Here is a 16,871-nt window from a genome sequence, read left to right on the forward strand (position 1 = left end):
ATCCATCACAGACAATTGCACAAAAATATGACAACTGAACATAAACAGCTTAAGACAACAAGGCGTTCTGGATTTTCCATAGATCTGCAATCATCTATAATAATAGTCTAAGTTGACGAAAGAACAGAGAGATTTCTTCTTGTCCCTATACCCACCCCAGATGAAGAAAAATAGCTCTCCCTGCCGTAACAACAAAACTACCTTCAACCATTCATTAGTTGGTCGAACCCATTTGTCAACCTGCACATTTATCTGTGCCTCTAATCCTCGTAGCTTAGAACTTGGACTTTCTTATACAGCTGTATAAATATTGAACATATAGTAGCTCACTGATATTTATCTCCTGATGACACATTGCACTGCAAGTTGTGATGTGGTGAACATAACTTCAAATAAATAGGAAAATTTGAAATCACATAAGGCCTCATAAATCAGAACCGTATCTTTGTATAGGCCATCCAACATCAAAATAATGTATGCTATTTTATACAGTTGGTAGTTCAGCAGAATGCCAAAACTAAATGGAGCGATGGTACATGAATGCAATTTTTCTTAGACCAAATTCAATTGATTCTTGTGTTTCTCGAGAGTGCTTGCTATCATACTCCCATTTTTATTAGAAACTTTTATATCATTCAAGCCAGATACTGAATCTGTACATGTTTCGACTATCTACTGTTACATTAAATAACTTCATAGCTAAAATTTGAGACTGGACCATATTTCAAATTATATATGGTAAATAAGATGGAAAATAGACTGTGTTCTGTTATACAACTAAATTCTTGCATATGAATTGCAGTATAAATCATTCATATTACAAATCAGATGAAACTATCATTTTCAAGGTTAGCAATAAAAAAACAAAGGTCTACTGGCATGGCAGGGCATGATGTGGGTCTGCAGGGAGACAGTTACAACTTAGCACAAAGATGAACCCTATAACAACTACAGACTATACATCTGTAGATATCACCATAAAATTATTCCAGTTCGCACCATGTTGAACATGCAATAGTACCATGGAAAGAAGGCGCCTCTGGTGTAATTAGAGAAACAAAATGTGGAGAATATGATGAGTGATTAGTAACCTGGTGTACCACTGGTGCAAATCCAAGAACAGGCGTGGCGAGGTGAGGCAGAGGAGGCTGCATGATCCAGATCTGCATCGTGAATCAAATTTGCTCAACTTTCTTGCTGCCATGCCGGGCAACAGAGCATCTGTGTCACTAAGGATGAGAAGAAGAGGTTTGTCTTTGCTCTATATCAGGAACACGCGGAGGGTCACTGAGGCTCGTCGTTCCTCGAGGACAGAGTCCCCATTCGACAGGCATGGCATCATTTACTTGTTGCAGTGCTACCTACCCCATTCAAGCGGTCACGGATGAGAGCCCCACTTCATAGTTCATATGGCCTAATGTCTTTGTTCAACTTCGTGATTGTGTTCAACAGCTTCGCTTTCTCTTTTAGCCGCGTCTCCTGTATATCCGCATGGAAAGGACAGAAACATCAAAATGATAATTCCTACCAAATCATTGATCAAACAGCTATGCAAGACAACGATACAAACAAAGGGCGGGTTTTGCTGATAAGTTTAACTGCTAGTTGTGGCCTGGAGTCCACTCTTCCGTACCGCTGAGTTCTGCCACCTTCTTTTGAACCAAAGTGTACATTTAACGTGATGATGGTAGGATTCTGCATAGGGATCATGATTCAACAATGTAATCAACATTCGCTTACCCTGAATCTTGACTCCTTGAAAAAATGGCATCACCTCAATTTCATATTGTTTAGTACAAAATTTTACTAACACTAACTTTCTCACAATCTCAGACTACTGCAACTTACAAATTCAGAATCAAATCTGACTCAATAGTCAAAAATATTGCAAATCAAAACCAAACACTCACTGGATATCGAACTACCTTTACTATTCCATTCTCCAGCGATAGAGGCCAGAGGTGTGCCAGGCAGAGAGGCTCGGGTCTTATTTATCTGCTCAATGAACTTCCCTACCCGGTTGCGCATTGTGGACTCGCGGGGAACGCACGATCCATGGGAGCAGAGGATCCAGATGTGATCTCACACCAGCAGGAGAGGGGCAGGGTTGGCGGGGGGGGGGGGGGGGGCTCGCGCCGGCGAGAGAGGAGTGGTGTGCCGTTGTCGGGCGAGGTGGTGCGAAGGCCTTGGGCCGGTGGGGAGAGAGCAGGGTGGGTGCGGAGTCTTCGCTCTGGTAGTCTGGTGGTGGAGAGTAGGGTCGGTGCGGCGGCCTCACGCTGGTGGGAGCATTCGAGACTTAGAGTGCTCAAAGGGGGAGTTGGAGGACGCGGTGCTGGCGTCATGTGTGCGTGGGCTGTTTTTTCATGTTAAATAAACTGCCTGGTTTTTTCCGCATCGCGACGATTTTCCGGTGGGCGCATTGGAGCCCAGAGCCATGTGGGGTTTCCCTCTGCCACTGTCGTAAGTCTCCTGGACCGAGGCTGATGACCACCAAACTACAGCTTGTCGACCTCGAAGGTTGCTTGGGTTAGTTGCAAAGGCGCTTAATAGGGAACGGATAACTGAGAGGGCATAGCAGCACTCAGGAAGTTGCTGAACATGTGCTGGCAGAGCTTGCTGAAGGTCAAAGTACCTTAATTAACAGAAGGTTAGAGGGTTCTTATTTGTAGCAGTCGTGTTAGTAAATAGCTTTGTAGGTCTATTGTGTTTGTATGCATGTCAGCATTAGACAAACAAAGTTCACGGTGCTTAAATATAATGCACGTGAATCAATGTTTTTAGTAATCTGCTGTTACGATGCAATCTATCACATGCAATGCAGCACTGGACAATACCACATTGAGTGACAACTAGTTCTATAAGAATCAATGTAACTTCAGGTTTGTGTACATTTGATCACCCCAAAGTCTTATCCCAGCTCCAACTGACAAGATTCATCTGTGAATCCAAGAATTGGCACTAACCTATGAAACATGGATATCCGCAAAAGTATATGAAAGAGGGACCAGAAAAGAATCATGACCTTCAGCTAAGAGTTAAGGTAGTCTCGCAAAGGCTAGTGAGAAGGAGTCAAAACTAATAAAGCTTTCAGATATGTACCTTCTTCTGAAGCAAGATAGTGAGAGTCCTTGGCTACTGGTTCACTCTTTACCAGGATTAATAACTAATACGCTTCTATGGTGAAACAACCCACTTGACGTATCAGTATTTCTTGGCCTGCAACCTTCTTCACAATTGTGAAGAATTAATGTTCGATGAATTGAAACAAAATGTTATTCATTTAATTATGAATTATAAGCAGTAAATTATACCTTATATATTTGCCCCCGAGACAACATATGTTGTTCTAATATTGTGAATATAGATGCACATGGATTGCTCTGCTGGCACTTCGTTCTTTGAAATGATTCTATTTCATCAAGAATCTTAGGTAACTCACCAGTTGACGAACTCAAATTTGGGGAACAACAGCATATGCACAATTATCAATGCTATTATAGGATCTGTCAACTCAAAAGAAGTGAAAATAGTGGGAGATGTTCCTGTTTAAGAAACTGAACTTTTACCTGCGTGGAAACTGCTGAAGAACAACATTGTGAGCGGAACCAAGGGCCACACATCGAATCTGAAGCAAAAGTTGTGACCAATGATAGAAGTCCGGCCCATGGCTTCCACGCTAACAACGAAGTAAAAAAGCAACCATTGGAGTTCTCAATCTGATGTGTCTCTTTTGCCATGCCGTGAACACACATCATGTTTTCTATAATACTCACAAACTAACTTTGACAGGTTCTTTTGAAAAGAACAATTGTATGACGCACATTGCAGTGTCAACTTCAGGCAAAAGATTTCAGAGCAGATGGCTGGGGAAAGTTCATAAAAACATGCTTTAGTGTTTTTTTTATTCATGTTTTCCATTCCATCCAATAATTTAAACCACTGTTTGCTCTGTGATGATTAGATACATTTATCACCAATCTGTTGTTGCATCTATACGATGGGACACAATGTTTCACAGTACTGAATTTTAGATGGTAACCAGAATATCTAGAAGAGATTAACACCATTTCAAACAGATTTCAACAAATCATGTAGAGAAGAAATAGATGCAGAGCAACGTTGCATGTCCATCGCCAGCCAATCAGTTGATCCAGTCGAGTAACAGAGATAGATGAGCTTACAAGCTGGTTCCCGGCGTCTCGTCCTCTCCAAGCCAGCAGAGGCAGAAGCGGCCTTCCGTCCTCGCACCCGTGGCCGTGGCCCTTGGGCCGGCCGTTCCTGGCGCTGTAGTCCGAGGGGAAAACGACCCCGCGTTGCTCGGCTCGACTGCTCGAGGCGGTGATGGCCCCGGCGAACCGGCGAGATGCCTTCCTGCACGGAGCACACGTCAGCCTTCAGCTCTTCTCCGGTTCTCGAGCCGTGGCCCCCCACGGAGCCACCGACGGCGACAGCGCCCAATGCCAGCGCGCAGCGCGGAGAAGCACTACTGTGCGACTGTACTCGCCGGCGGCTCTCGACTCGGTGGTTCAGGCGTGGCGTTAGATGGAGTCACCGCAGAGGAAGGAGGGATCTATGGTTGGCAGTTTGGGGATTTTCGCAGCGCTTTCAGATTGAGGAGGAGTCCTGCGTGCCTAGGTGGTAACCGCCCGCTGTTTTTTTCAGCCCGGAATTATCGTGCGGGATCGCTGCTCCGCGACGGTTTTGTTAGCATGCGCGGCTCAGATTGTCGCGCGGTGTGGAAGGCCCAGACGACGTACCATGGGACACCACCGCTAGAGCTTTAATATAGTAGAGATAGAGCATGTTTTTATTAGATCGAGTTATATCTTGTATAGTTTAGGGTTATGTGTTTTAATTAAGTAGGGTTGATTAGCTAGGGTTAGTTACATATATATGGTTTAGGATTAATGCATGGCGCATTTAATTAATTTAATTAATTAAGTGTCGTTGGCCTATACATAGGGTTTAATTAGGGTTTAGTGTTAGCTAGGGCAGATGGTTAGGGTTAGGGTTAGGGTTAGGGTTTAGGGTCTAGGGTCTAGGTTTTAGTGTTTAGCTAGGGTGTTTAGGGTTTAGGGATTAGGGATTAGGGATTTAGGGTTTTAGGGTTGTTTAAGGTTTAGGGATCATCGATCGAGTGCGCACACACATTATTAGATCGAGGCACCCGCGCCTTTACGCATAAAGTGCATGCGTATATATGTGTGTTTTTTGGGTCACCAACGATATATAGATGATCGAGAGAGAGATTGAAATCCCCAAGAATATGTTCAAATATACATTAAAATATATGCACGAATGCATTGTAGGCCATGCATGCACACTAATTATATATATATATATTATGAGGCAACTTAATCAAATGTGTTTTCATTCGAGAGAACTTGTCAAAATTCAAGTTAATTAATTTATCACGATAATTATATAATTAATTAATGAATCTCAGGGATATATTATACAACATGATCGATATAGGCCATGTATATTTTAATTGGTGTTAATCTACGGTTTGCTAGCTAGCTGCTACATATAGAGCATGTTTTTATTAGATCGGGTTATAGCTAGCTAGTATAGTTTAGGGTTATGTGTTTTAATTAAGTAGGGTTGATTAGCTAGCTAGGGTTAGTTACATATATATGGTTTAGGGTTAATGCATGGCACATTTAATTTAATTAGAGGACCGCGAGGCACCCCCTGGCCTGCTCGATGCACGTACAATTAAGTGTCGTTGGCCTATACATAGGGTTTAATTAGGGTTTTAGGGTTAGCTAGGGTTTAGGGTTAGGGTTAGGGTTAGAGTTAGGGTTTAGGGTCTAGGGTTTAGGGTCTAGGGTTTAGGGTTAGCTAGGGTTTAGGGTTAGGGTTAGGGTTAGGGTTAGGGTTAGGGTTAGGGTTTAGGGTTTAGTGTTTAGGGTGTTTAGGGTTTAGGGATTAGGGATTATTAGGGATTAGGGATTTAAGGTTTTAGGGGTTGTTTAAGGTTTAGGGATCATCGATCGAGTGCGCACACACATTATTAGAGGCACCCGCACGCGCCTTTACGCATAAAGTGCATGCGTATATATGTGTGTTTTTTGGGCCACCAACGATATATAGATGATCGAGAGAGAGAGATCGAGATTGAAATCCCCAAGAATATATATGTTCAAATATACATTAAAATATATGCACGAATGCATTGTAGGCCATGCATGCACACTAATTATATATATATATATTATGAGGCAACTTAATCAAATGTGTTTTCATTCGAGAGAACTTGTCAAAATTCAAGTTAATTAATTTATCACGATAATTATATAATTAATTAATGAATCTCAGGGATATGTTATACAACATGATTGATATAGGCCATGTATATTTTAATTGGCGTCAATCTACGGTTTGCTAGCTAGCTGCTATATATAGAGCATGTTTTTATTAGATCGGGTTATATCTAGTATAGTTTAGGGTTATGTGTTTTAATTAAGTAGGGTTGATTAGCTAGGGTTATTTACATATATATGGTTTAGGGTTAATGCATGGCGCATTTAATTAATTTAATTAGAGGACCGCGAGGCACCCCTGGGCTGCTCGATGCACAATTAAGTGTCGTTGGCCTATACATAGGGTTTAATTAGGGTTTAGGGTTAGCTAGGGCAGATGGTTAGGATTAGGGTTAGGGTTTAGGGTCTAGGGTCTAGGGTTTAGTGTTTAGGGTGTTTAGGGTTTAGGGATTAGGGATTAGGGATTTAGGGTTTTAGGGTTGTTTAAGGTTTAGGGATCATCGATCGAGTGCGCACACACATTATTAGATCGAGGCACCCGCGCCTTTACGCATAAAGTGCATGCGTATATATGTGTGTTTTTTGGGCCACCAACGATATATAGATGATCGAGAGAGAGATTGAAATCCCCAAGAATATGTTCAAATATACAATAAAATATATGCACGAATGCATTGTAGGCTATGCATGCACACTAATTATATATATATTATGAGGCAACTTAATCAAATGTGTTTTCATTCGAGAGAGCTTGTCAAAATTCAAGTTAATTAATTTATCACGATAATTATATAATTAATTAATGAATCTCAGGGATATGTTATACAACATGATCGATATAGGCCATGTATATTTTAATTGGTGTTAATCTACGGTTTGCTAGCTAGCTGCTATATATAGAGCATGTTTTTATTAGATCGGGTTATGGCTAGCTAGTATAGTTTAGGGTTATGTGTTTTAATTAAGTAGGGTTGATTAGCTAGGGTTAGTTACATATATATGGTTTAGGGTTAATGCATGGCACATTTAATTTAATTAGAGGACCGCGAGGTACCCCTGGCCTGCTCGATGCACAATTAAAGTGTCGTTGGCCTATACATAGGGTTTAATTAGGGTTTAGGGTTAGCTAGGGTTTAGGGTTAGGGTTAGGGTTAGGGTTTAGGGTCTAGGGTTTAGGGTTTAGTGTTTAGGGTGTTTAGGTTTAGGGATTAGGGATTAGAGATTTAAGGTTTTACGGTTGTTTAAGGTTTAGGGATCATCGATCGAGTGCGCACACACATTATTAGAGGCACCCGCGCCTTTACGCATAAATTGCATGCATATATATGTGTGTTTTTTTGGCCACCAGCGATATATAGATGATCGAGAGAGAGAGATTGAAATCCCCAAGAAATGTTCAAATATACATTAAAATATATGCACGAATGCATGGTAGGCCATGCATGCACACTAATTATATATATATTATGAGGCAACTTAATCAAATGTGTTTTCATTCGAGAGAACTTGTCAAAATTAGAGTTAATTAATTTATCACGATAATTATATAATTAATTAATGAATCTCAGGGATATGTTATACAACATGATCGATATAGGCCATGTATATATTAATTGGTGTTAATCTAAGGTTTGCTAGCTAGCTGCTATATATAGAGCATGTTTTTATTAGATCGGGTTATAGCTAGTATACTTTAGGGTTATGTGTTTTCATTAAGTAGGGTTGATTAGCTATGGTTAGTTACATATATATGGTTTAGGGTTAATGCATGGCACATTTAATTTAATTAGAGGACCGCGAGGCACCCCTGGCCTGCTTGATGCACAATTAAGTGTCGTTGGCCTATATATAGGGTTTAATTAGGGTTTAGGGTTAGGGTTAGGGTTTAGGGTATAGGGTTTAGTGTTTAGGGTGTTTAGGGTTTAGGGATTAGGGATTAGGGTTTCAGGGTTGTATAAGGTTTAGGGATCATCGATCGAGTGCGCACACACATTATTAGAGGCACCCGCGCCTATGCGCATAAAGTGCATGCGTATAGTTTAGGGTTATTTGTTTTAATTAAGTTGGGTTTGATCAGCTAGGGTTAGTTACATATATATGGTTTAGGGTTAATGCATGGCACATTACATATAGTTTAAATCTCAAGAATGTTTATACATGATAGGCCATATGTGCAAAGGATTTTTTTCCCTGTGAACTTGTCAAAATTCAAGTTTATCAGTGCCAATGGAAACTAGTCCAAAAAATTACATAGAGGACCAAAAGTACTAGACAATAACTAATAGAACCTGCAACTTTACAAAAAGGACCCCAAAACATATAGAAGAAAATCAATCGAGTCCTTCTCGACCGCACATCAGATCTCTGCTCCGCATCCTTTCCAGCAACTCCGTCGCTGGGGACGCACCACTTGGGACGGTGTCGCCGGTAGTCGCCAGGACGAAGGAGAAGAAGGGCCTCAGCAACGGCATATTGGCTCTGAGAAGGGCCGCTGAAAGGCCAAGATGTGCACGGGCAAGACGGATGACGCCGTCGTATGCCCCGAGCTTGTGAACTTTAGCAGCTTGACTTCCCCATTGACCAGATCTGAAGCACTGACCAAAGCAAGCCTCACCGTTAGCGCCATCACATTGATGGCACCAGATCGGGGTTTGGCCGGCAAGATCCGCCAGATTCACCATAGGCCAGATCTGAAGGCGATGATGAGATCCCCGACTCCATTGCGCCATTCTGCTCATGGGAAACACTGGATCTAAGCTTACAACAACACTAACTCCCTCGGATCCAAATTAGCTGACTCAACTTTGCTTATCTAAATATGGATGTATCCACACATGTTTTTACTCTAGATACATACACGTCTAAGGAAAGTTGAATCAATTAATTTAGTTCGGATGGTGTACAATATACGAGAGAGAAGTCGGCCTCGTCTCCGGCCGGCGAGGCCGCCGGAGAGAAGGGGGAGAGGAGCCGGGGAGTGGGAGAGACTCGAGAGAGAAAGAGAAGAGGAAGAAATGAGAGCTCCCTGGGGAAGAACATTATTTTTGTCGTTCTGCTCGTAGCTTGAAACTGAAAATTTCGGCCGCGCGCCAAATCATCCCGCCGCATCCATTCGAAAATCCCGTGACCAGTTTTACCCTTTTAACCCTGGTCCGGAAGCTACAACCCACCGACCATGGAGGGCTCATTCGGTAACAATGAAATATCTTGCCTAGATCCCGAACCCTCCCCACAGGCCCACACCCACCCACCAACCATTCGTCCCATTAGCTCAAAAATACTCTCACACGCCAAAGCTCTGACTCTCTACAGTACTAGATCTGCTTCGCCGCCGGCATACTCCTCCACGGCGTAGCCTTGATCGTGTTGGCTGTCCACCCACCTGATCCGCTCCCCCGCCGCCCTTGTCACCGACGGATCTGCTTCACCACCGACCTCGCCACCGACGGATCTGCTTCACCGCCGACCTCGCCACCGACGGATCTGCTTCACCGCCGACCTCGCCACCGACTACCTCGGCGCAGCGGCTATATCAACTTCACCGAATCCCTTGCCAGCCAACCAGATCTGCTTCACTAACGCCCGCTTCTACTGAAACAGGGTCGATTCATCGTCTCCCGCGTTCGCCGCCGCTGGAATGCAAGTTGCCGCCCCCGTCCACCCCGCCGCAGCTTGGTTAGTACGCTGGCCCGTTAGATCGCGGTGTTTCTTTAGCCATGTTTTGTGTAGTTATTTGCAGATCTCATATGCCGTTAACTTTCTTGATGTGTTGCTTCGCATGAAGTTTGTTTAAATATTGTACAGTACAAAAGCATTATCCGGTCGCTACCATCCTGTTCATTCTACTGACACCTGTGTGCATCCACATATTTATAGCCTTATACCCATTCATTTGCTGCCTACTGTTTTTGTACTGCATGCTATTGTCGCACTGCTTTTATAGTCATGCTATGGGCATTTCCAATCTGCTTGTTCTTATACCACGTCATTAGCTCACCGCTAGCTGCTAGCTGTTTTCTCGTGTCTGCTATTCTCACACTGCTTTTATAATCATGCTATGTGCATTTCCAATCTGCTTGCTCTTATACCTCGTCTTTAGCTTATATAGTTATTGATGCGTGCATGTCTGGTCTTTGTATTATCGTAGACTGACTTGTCAATGTTATTTTTCCTAGGGATTGATCATGCGAACCACTTATCAGAACATCCAACATTAACATCGGGGACGCTAGGGAAGGTTGGAATCTGAGTTCTTGGTTGGTAATTTTGGCAGTTTACTTCCGTTATTATCTATATAACCTATATGCATTGTTCCTTATGCAAGAGATTAACACTTGGAACCCTGCCATAGCAATGCCATTCATGCTTTACTATGTTTCTGCCTATTTGATATGCTTGTCTTGGAGAAACTGCGAAGGTGATTTGAACCTGACATTTGGTCATTCTTAATGCCAGTTTACTTTATGTGGAAAACCTTGGCATTACCCTACTCTAAATCTGAATGTCTGAAATTCGTATCTCATGCAAAGCAACATCTAGTTGGTTTTAATCTGATATCTGGTAAATATTGGCTTATTCATTTGGCAGATCAAGTTTTTTGTTATTTGAAACCAGCTGACTTGGTCTTAAATGTGATATCTAAACACAGATTAAGGACAATGGAGCAGGAGGATTAGCATTTCACTTGATGGCTGAACCTAAAATGACAGGCATGTTGACCATGACTAGTGCACGCAAGAGAAGGACTGCGAGCCAAAGATGTGCTTAGTACATGCATCTTATCTTATCTTGTGCTTATTTCTGCTACATGTCGTTATCTGATCTCTACATTGCGTAATACATGTTTGAATAGTTAATTGTTGTAACTATGTTTGCAATGTTACCAGAATGCAGTTTTAATAAAGCAGTCATCATTAGAAGATAGTCGCCAAAAAAGGATCTGTAGCGACCCTGTGCAACATTATGATGTAAGTTTGTGCTTAGTACAAGTTCCATACATTGTCTTATTTATGCAACTTGTTATTATCTTATATCTACATTGCATAATAAATGTTTGCATAGTTCATCGTTTAACTCTTTTTGCATTATTATCGTAATGCGGTTGTGATGAAGCAATCTTCATTAGAAGTGAGGCCCACAAAAAGTTCGACATTTCTTCGATGCATCTTCTCATAGCCGTCAACCGAGACCATTGCTTTCATCAAACAAGTAAATATCTCAAGGCTGTACTTTATAAAAGACATGGTATTGTCGCTTTAAGATCTCGTAGTCGATATGTTGACAAAGAGTACACAAGATTCAATCAAGGCGATTGCCAAATGTCAACGTGTTATTGATGATGCTAATAGAAGTCCTCAATGATTCTATGTAATTTTTTTGTTTGGGCACATTAATTGCCTTGTAATTTTCCTACCTGTTTTATTTGTGTATGTAATTGTGTGTATCATTGATATCAGATTTTAGGCTCATGAAATGTAATGCAAGTTGACTAGTCAAACAAGTAGGGCACTACAACAGATTGGGCCGGCCCACTTACAGTAGTGTGGGACCCACTTTCATTTTGGGCCAGCCAACTTCTTTAGTAGGCCGGCCCGGTTACACGATAGTGGGATCCACATGCTTATTGGGCCGGCCCACTATCTTGTTGGGCCAGCCTATTTGCTATATGGTGGTCCCACATGGTAAATGGGCCGGCCCTTTAACAGGAAGGTGGGACCCACCTGTGTTTTTGGCCCGGCCCACTATCTTGTTGGGCCGGCCCACTTACTATATGGTGGACCCCACATACTAAATGGGCCGGCCTTTTAACTGGAAAGTGGGACACATCTGTGTTTTTGGCCCGGCCCACTATCTTGTTGGGCCGGCCCACTTGCTATATGGTGGACCCCACATACTAAATGGGCCGGCCTTTTAACAGGAAGGTGGGACCCACCTGTGCTTTTGGCCCGGCCCACTATCTTGTTGGGCCGGCCCACTTGCTATATGGTGGACCCCACACACCAAATGGGCCGGCCCTTTGATAGGAAAGTGGGACCCACCTGTGTTTTTGGCCCGGCCCACTATCTTGTTGGGCCGGCCCACTTGCTATATGGTGGACCCCACATACTAAATGGGCCGACCCTTTAACTGGAAAGTGGGACCCACCTGTGTTTTTGGCCCGGCCCACTTGCTATATGGTGGACCCCACACACTAAATAGGCCGGCCCTTTAACAGGAAAGTGGGACCCACCTGTGTTTTGGCCTGGCCCACTTGCTTCTTGGGCCGGCCCAGTTGCTGTAAGGTGGACCCCACATGTTAAATGGGCCGGCCCATTTAAGTTTTGACCAGTCAACCTTAGAGGTTAGGCCCGGCCCACGTAACTAATGGACCAGCCCAGCTATATAGTTGACCGGTCAAACTATGTCAGCTGGCCCGGCCCGCTTAAGACGTGGCAGGCCTCGTGTGGGCCTACCATCTACCATGGGGTTTCAGCCGGTTAACGCCGTTAACTGCCAGTTAACGGCGTCTGCCACGTGTCAGTGTGCATGACGTCAGCAGTCAACGGGCTCCCGGAAACACTTGGGCAACGGTCCGATTTTCCGTGGCGGAAGGGCGCCAAATCGCGACGGACCGAAAAAATCGTCGTAGGACTTTGCCTGACGCAGTTTCCACAACAGAACCCATATCGTCGGGTTAGGCCCATAGGCGACGAAAAACACCCCTTAGCGGACGATTTTGAGACGTTGCCTATCAGAACTTTTCTTGTAGTGACACGACGCGGCCCCACAGACGACGCGGCGCAACACGTCAGCACAGAACATCCAAATAAACGGATTCCTTCCGTCTGAGCTCCTTCTGCGGGTCTTCAGACAAAGGCTAGGGTAAAACTAAGGAAAAACTAAGGGGCTGGGGAAAACTGAGTACAACTAAGGACCCGAGGGCACGAAAATAGAAATCCCTTTTCATTTTGCTGATTTTTTTTTCAATTTTGATGCCCATTTGAATCTTGGTCAAATCCTAGGTTTGACCATGGTTTAAACAAGTTTAAATCATGAATATGAAAAAATAAGCATCTATCCTTCTTAGTCACCCCAAAATGTAGCTCTTGGGAGGGTTTTTGAAATTTCCATGTTTGAAACAAAAAAAACCACTTCTCTTCATGCTAGACTTCATAAGATCGACGGGGGGTAGATACATGATTTGTCTGGTTTGGATATACCTAGACCTCGTTTATCAACTCGAATGCTTACGATATGACATATATAAGAAGACTATGTGCTTTTGTTTTTCATTTTTCTGATTTTTTTGAATTTTGTGCCCACCCATTTGTATCTTGGTCAAATCCTAGGTTTGATAATGATTTAAACAAGTTTAAAATATGAAAATGCAAATGTAAGCATGGATCCTTCTTAGTCACTCTAAAATGAAGCTTTTGGGAGGTTTTTGAAATTTCCATGTTTGAAACCCAAAACCACTTCTCTTCACATGCTTGACTTCATAAGACATAGTTAATTAATTTAGGGGTTAGGGGGTATAGATACATGATTTGTGTGGTTCGAATATGTATGGACCTTGTTTATCAACTTCAATGCTTACTATATGACATACGAAAACTATTTGCTTTGGTTTTTATTTTTTCTGTTTTTTTTTCAATTTTGATGCCCATTTGAATCTTGTCAAATCCTAGGTTTGATGACCAAGATAATTTAAACAAGTTTAAAACATGAAAATGAAAAGGGAAGCATGGATCCTTCTTAGTCACTCTAAAATGAAGCTTTTGGGATGTTCTTGAAATTTCCATGTTTGAAACCCAAAACGACTTCGATCTCTTCATGCTAGACTTCATAAGATCGATAGGGGGTAGATACATGATTTGTCTGGTTTGGATATACCTAGACCTCGTTTATCAACTTGAATGCTTACGATATGACATATATAAGAAGACTAAGTGCTTTTGTTTTTCATTTTTCTGATTTTTTTGAATTTTGTGCCCACCCATTTGTATCTTGGTCAAATCCTAGGTTTGATAATGATTTAAACAAGTTTAAAATATGAAAATGCAAATGTAAGCATGGATCCTTCTTAGTCACTCTAAAATGAAGCTTTTGGGAGGTTTTTGAAATTTCCATGTTTGAAACCCAAAACCACTTCTCTTCACATGCTTGACTTCATAATTAAGACATAGTTAATTAATTTAGGGGTTAGGGGGTATAGATACATGATTTGTGTGGTTTGAATATGTATGGACCTTGTTTATCAACTTCAATGCTTACTATATGACATAAGAAAACTATTTGCTTTGGTTTTTTCTTTTTTCTGATTTTTTTTTCAATTTTGATGCCCAATTGAATCTTGTCAAATCCTAGGTTTGACGACCAAGATAATTTAAACAAGTTTAAAACATGAAAATGAAAAGGGAAGCATGGATCCTTCTTAGTCACTCTAAAATGAAGCTTTTGGGAGGTTTTTGAAATTTCCATGTTTGAAACCCAAAACCACTTCTCTTCACATGCTTGACTTCATAAGACAGAGTTTAGGGGTTAGGGGGTATAGCTACATGATTTGTCTGGTTTGAATATGTCTAGACCTTGTTTATCAACTTTAATGCTTACTATATGACATAAGAAAACTATTTGCTTTGGTTTTTCTTTTTGCTGATTTTTTTTCAATTTTGATGCCCATTTGAATCTTGTCTAATCCTAGGTTTGATCAAGATAATTTAAACAAGTTTGAAACATGAAAATGAAAAGGGAAGCATGTATCCTTCTTAGTCACTCTAAACTCGGGTTTTGCCCAGTTCTACAGATCAAGGGTTCAAAAAAATCCAACTACGGGGTTCGAACAACACGATTCTAATCCAAGAATTTTTTCGACCTCATCCAAATGGCCTCAAGCTATAGGGTTAGCATGTAGTGCAGTTTGTGTGAAAATGTATGCACTATGTGTGCTATAACTTGTATGTCTTTCAAATTTGAACCAAATTTGAATAAGTTTGAAATATTTGAAAAGGGGCTTTTGGGAGGATTTTGAAATTTGTTTGAAACCCAAAGCCACTTATCTTCATGCTTGACTTCATAAGACGGAGTTTAGGGGTTAGGGGGTAGATACATGATTTGTATGGTTTGATATGTCTAGACCTTGTTTATCAACTTTAATGCTTACTATACGACATAAGAAGACTATGTGATTTGGTTTTTCATTTTTCTGTGTTTTTATTTTTCTGCCCATTTGAATCTTGGTCAAATCCTAGGTTTCACCAAGATTTAGACAAGTTTAACACATAAATGAGTTAACTTGGATTTCCTACCCTTGAATCCATAGGAAACTTTGTTCTAATGCACTATAATAATCAATCGAGTTTTTACACCAATAGGTCTGTCACTTACGTGTGGTGCCCACGCTTGAGGTCCCACACTTCAGTGAGCACAAGTCACGTGCAATAGGTACGCAAACTCCCAGCCATCTTCTTTGTCAAGAGAAGACGCATCAGGATGCATATTGGAAGTCTGTGGGTCCTTCTGGATCCTTCGGTTGTCCCTCTCACAAAAAAAACAAATCTCCCTCATTCTCGGCCTCGCTCGACTCGCTCGCTCGCACCTCCTGCTCACTGACAAACCCTGCACAAAAGTCAACATCATCACTCGAAAAAGGGGAGACACCATAATGCTCTCCCTTCTTCTCTCCTTCCGAGTGATCCCTCTTCCTCCGAGTTTCACTCGACGGGCAAACACCCATGTGCTGCATAGTAATAATAAAAAGGTAGTAGAAAAATCGATATACGAATCTATAATTAAATAGGTTAAACTCGGGTTTTGCCCAGTTCTACAGATCAAGGGTTCAAAAAAAATCCAACTACGGGGTTTGAACAACACGATTCTAATCCAAGAATTTTTTTGACCTCATCCAAATGGCCTCAAATTATAGGGTTAGCATCTAGTGCAGTTTGTGTGAAATTGTATGCAATATGTGTGCTATAACTTGTATGTCTTTCAAAGTTGAACCAAATTTGAATAAGTTTGAAATATTTGAAAAGGGGCTTTTGGGAGGTTTTTGAAATTTTCATGTTTGAAACCCAAAACCACTTCTCTTCATGCTTGACTTCATAAGACGGAGTTTAGGGGTTAGGGGGTATAGATACATGATTTGTCTGGTTTGAATATGTCTAGACCTTGTTTATCAACTTTAATGCTTACTATATAACATAAGAAAACTATTTGCTTTGGTTTTTCTTTTTGCTGATTTTTTTTCAATTTTGATGCCCATTTGAATCTTGGTCAAATCGTAGGTTTGACCATGGTTTAAACAAGTTTAAATCATGAATATGAAAAAATAAGCATCTATCCCAGAAACTCAATTCGGCTCCCGGGTGCGTATGATCCCTCTACCATAAAAATATATTTCCAAGTGTTAAAAAAATATGACAAAAAAATTTACATGTACATCTCCATAATATATGTGTATTCGTCAAGTTTCACGAAAAAAATGATATTTTTTGTAGTCTAAGCGAAAAAGAGAAAATTTATCTTGTGACAAGTCTTTGTTTCAGCACTGAATTTTGTCTTTTTTACACACGCCACATGACATGTCGATTTTTCATGAAACGACTTTGTGAGCGCGTAGCACAT

At 41.5% G+C, this 16,871-nt stretch overlaps 1 long non-coding RNA gene across 1 annotated transcript; it reads right to left on the bottom strand.

The window, feature by feature from the left end:
• Positions 1–1,076: 1,076 nt before the first annotated feature.
• LOC139837686 (uncharacterized) lies at positions 1,077–3,223 on the bottom strand. Its single transcript, XR_011754308.1, has 2 exons — positions 3,100–3,223; positions 1,077–1,695 (listed from the first exon to the last, which is right to left on the bottom strand). It is a non-coding gene; the product is annotated as an uncharacterized lncRNA (long non-coding RNA).
• Between the last annotated feature and the right edge of the window lie 13,648 nt (positions 3,224–16,871).

Source organism: Lolium perenne, chromosome 3 (assembly GCF_019359855.2).
Source record: "Lolium perenne isolate Kyuss_39 chromosome 3, Kyuss_2.0, whole genome shotgun sequence".
Classification (NCBI taxonomy): Eukaryota; Viridiplantae; Streptophyta; class Magnoliopsida; order Poales; family Poaceae; genus Lolium; species Lolium perenne.